Source organism: Dioscorea cayenensis, chromosome 20, assembly GCF_009730915.1.
Source record: "Dioscorea cayenensis subsp. rotundata cultivar TDr96_F1 chromosome 20, TDr96_F1_v2_PseudoChromosome.rev07_lg8_w22 25.fasta, whole genome shotgun sequence".
NCBI classification, from domain to species: domain Eukaryota; kingdom Viridiplantae; phylum Streptophyta; class Magnoliopsida; order Dioscoreales; family Dioscoreaceae; genus Dioscorea; species Dioscorea cayenensis.
Window position 1 is genome coordinate 28,713,051 of NC_052490.1, and position 3,825 is coordinate 28,716,875.

General features: G+C 43.0%; 1 non-coding gene across 1 annotated transcript; it reads right to left on the reverse strand.

The window, feature by feature from the left end:
• Positions 1 to 423: 423 nt before the first annotated feature.
• On the reverse strand, positions 424 to 530 carry LOC120252052. Its single transcript, XR_005533604.1, has one exon. It is a non-coding gene; the product is annotated as a small nucleolar RNA R71 (small nucleolar RNA).
• Between the last annotated feature and the right edge of the window lie 3,295 nt (positions 531 to 3,825).

Here is a 3,825-nt window from a genome sequence, read left to right on the forward strand (position 1 = left end):
TTAGCTGATTTGGAAGTGGAAGAATCTAAAAATATTGTAGAACAGAATGAGCAACAACGAATATTATCCGATTATGCCAGACCTTTATTGTTGGGGACACAGTCGAGTATTGTGCGTCCCCTGTTTACAGCTTAGAACTTCGAACTGAAGCCGGCATTCATCCACATGTTGTAGCAATCCGCACAATTCAATGGTTTGGCCGATGAAGATCCAAACAGTTATATCGAGAGCTTTCTTGAGGTGTGTGATATGTTGAAGATAAACGGGGTGACGGATGATGTAATCAACTTGCGAGCCTTCCTATTTTCCCTAAAGGGGAGAGCGAAGCAAAGGCTACACTCATTACCGAGAGCATCAATTACCACATGGGTGGAGATGGTAGAAGCTTTTCTGGCCCGTTATTTCCCTCCAAGAAAATCAGCAAAGCTTAGGAACGAGATCTCATCCTTTGTGCAGTTGGAATTGGAGTCTCTATTTGAGACATGGGAAAGGTTCAAGGAGCTCCTGAGAAAGTGCCCGCAACATGAATTCCCGGAGTGGATGATTGTTCAGACCTTTTATAATGGTTTGAACCCGAGTACAAGGCAACTATTGGATGCGGCAGCAGGAGGTACCTTAGGTAGCAAGACCCCCGATGAGGCCCGTCAGTTAATTGAAGAAATGGGGTTAAACAGCTACCAATGGAATGCTAGGGAGAAGAAAAAAGTGGCCGGTCTCCATGAAAAAAGTGCATCTGCCCATGTGGACCTCTCTTGATGAGGCGCACGGGCTTGCATAATTTCTGCACGCCCGTGCGATTGCGCAGAAATCCAAGAGCCGCGAGTCTTCCTATAAAAAATCCTTGCATGCTCTTTTCTTTTTCATCTTCAACCGCCCGAAAACCATTTCTGATCATATTCCCGACCTCTCATCGTTGTTTTGGAGAATTTTTCTTTGCATATCGAGCCAATTTTCAGAGTTTTCGCATTTATTTCATCAGTAACCTTTTTATCCTCTTTTTTTGCCAACTCTTGTTTTTCACAGATTAAATATCTGTATGTGCGAATTTTCATTTTTACAATGCATGGTGCATGTTTAGAAAGCATCTAAACGGGGTTGTAAGTTAAATTCTTGAGAATTGTTGTGCACCTGTGCTGGTTTTTCACGCTCTACAGATAAACACGGGCGTGGGTAATTTCCACAAGCTCGTGTGGAATTCTGTAGTATATTGCTTTTGGGCTTCTTTGATCATTTTCCTCTTTTTGTACTATAGGTATGGCACCTCACGTGAAGAAGAATGAAGTAAAGTGTCTCAGAGTCATCCCACCCGAGCCAATACAGATGGAATTCTCAAATCCCTAGCATCAAGCTCGATTTGAGAGATTTTCAGCACTTGGTTTTGGTCAGACTTGTGTTGTGGATTTACAAGCGCTGAGAAATATTCAGCGGTGTGACGAGCTAGCTGATGAGATTGATAATATGTTAGCAGTAGGAAGCTGGAGGAGGTTACTGACGATTCGTGAGCCGGCTTACCGCGCATTGACCGTCGAGGTTTTAGCGTCTTTTGAGTTGAGGTATGGGAGAATTGACACTATGGATGCTATACAGTTTCGAGCATTCGGACATCCATTTTCCAAGAGTGTCCCTAAGTTTTTGATTCGGATGTGCCTGTATGGCGTTGCATATACTAGTACAGAGGAGTATGGATGTTTACCTGCAGAATTTCAAGTATCAGTGACTCCAGACTATGTATATAGGGTCCTATGTGGACATGGGCAAATTGAACTGGGAATGTCGAAGGCCACCAGCCTATCCCGGTTGAGCTACAGGTATTTGCACACGGTCCTCAGTAGGTCTGTGTGACAAGGTCCCCTTGCGTATATCCCGTAAGTGCACGGATTTGTCGAAGTAATAATCCCGGGTGAGTGGGGTCGAATCCACAGGGAGTAGGGAGTAAAGACACTTAATTCGATTCTTAGCTATGTGGAGTATCAACAATGATAAGTGTGATAATGATTCAATTCTCAACAATTAAAAGCAACAAGTAAGTGAGCAAAAGTAAGGAGGAGGCAAGGCAATCAATAAAGATGGGCTACTCGGATGATGCTTCACCTAGGATAATCGCTTCAAGTGCAAGAACTCTCTATTATGCTTCCTAATCAATGCAATGGTGAGTCATGAAAATCCATACATACATAGTCCCAAATCTAAGGTCAACTATGCCTAACTCTATTCATGTCCCGGAGGAGAGATTAAATAACCTCTCAACCTCGCACTCAAATAAAGTTGCAATAAGCTCTAAGGATTCCAAGTGATAAATCGCTTCCTAATTATAGACCTAACCCTTTGGTCCAGGCGGAAGGTCCCTAGCCACAATTAAGCCCTAGATACTAAGATCCCCTCAACGCTTCACTCCATTGCACGCGCAACTAGGCCCCAGCGGAGGTTCATCCCTTAGACCATTCACTCTATTATGGCCGCAAAGAACTTAAGCAACGGAGGTAGAATCTATCACGTCGGAGGGGAAAGAGGACGCTCCTATACCTCTCGACTTACCCTCTCCAACCTAGCTTTGTCTAACGCTCGTGGTGAGTCACTCACTCACAAGGTTACCAACAAGAACTCTCAACCCTAGTGTCACTCTAGGGGAAACGTTTATACAATCAAGCATTCAAGATTGGAACTCACAATAAACATCAATTTATTGAAAGCATAATAAAGAAGTTTCAAAGAAACAAATACATCCTAGGGTTCACAATCACCCAAGTACCCACTAGGTGTTTAGCCCTCCATGGAGCTAAGTACAATCAAAGAAATCGAATTTAAAAGCAATGAATCCATAAAAGAAACCCCCTCGATGGTCATATCGATGGTCTTGCGGAGAGTCCTCTACTCGTTGATCGCTTCCCCGCAAGTGTACGGGATCGCCAAGTAATACCTCATGCAAAGACACGAGGATCGTATTCCACGGGGCTAAGGATCTCCTATTACTCCTTCTCGAGCTATTATCTAGCCTAAGATCTTAAGTGAAGGATTTACTCTACTAAATACAAATAAAACTAAACACAAAATTTGCTAGCAAATTAGAGAGAACAAGCAATAAGCAAGCAAGAGAATCAATGAAGTGCAAAGGCCTATGGATGTGGATCCCCTTGAGGGGTTATCATGCAACATGGATGATGATTTAAAGATGCAAGGGTAAATTGGACCATGAGATTCCAAGATTAGAACAACCCCAATTTCTCAGCGATTGAACCCTAATCCCATACGAACATAGATAGGAATTTCTTCCAAATCTACATTCCTACGATTGCATTAAGTACAAAGAAATCTCGCTTAGGAATAAACCTACTCTTCTTCAGATTAAACCTACATGGAGGGCTACCAAACACCCAATTTCTCGGCGTGATGATACAAGTATCCCCCTTCTAATCCATTCATGACCTAATACATGCGAGCAAGTCACATCTACATGCATCATTCATAAAAGAGCTACGGATTTCTCCTTGGTGTAACACTTAGCATGAAAACAATGTATTAGATCTCAAAAATACCCAAGCATAGAATTAACAAGTAATCATCCAAAATACATGATAAAACCCCCCAAGGTTCACCAACACCCGGTGGCCTTGGGGGTCTAGTGTGTCATCATCTCATAACAAAGCATACAATCAAGCAAAACATGAAACAAAGACATAGTATGACACTCCCTAGATGAAATGGTGAAGGATGAGGCGAGAATATGCCGAATGACGCTTCCCCCGCCAAAGGAATGCCGAATGACCCTTCCTCCAGCCGCGGTTCTCCTTCCTTCAAGTCGTGATCGATCTCCCCTTTGAATGATGT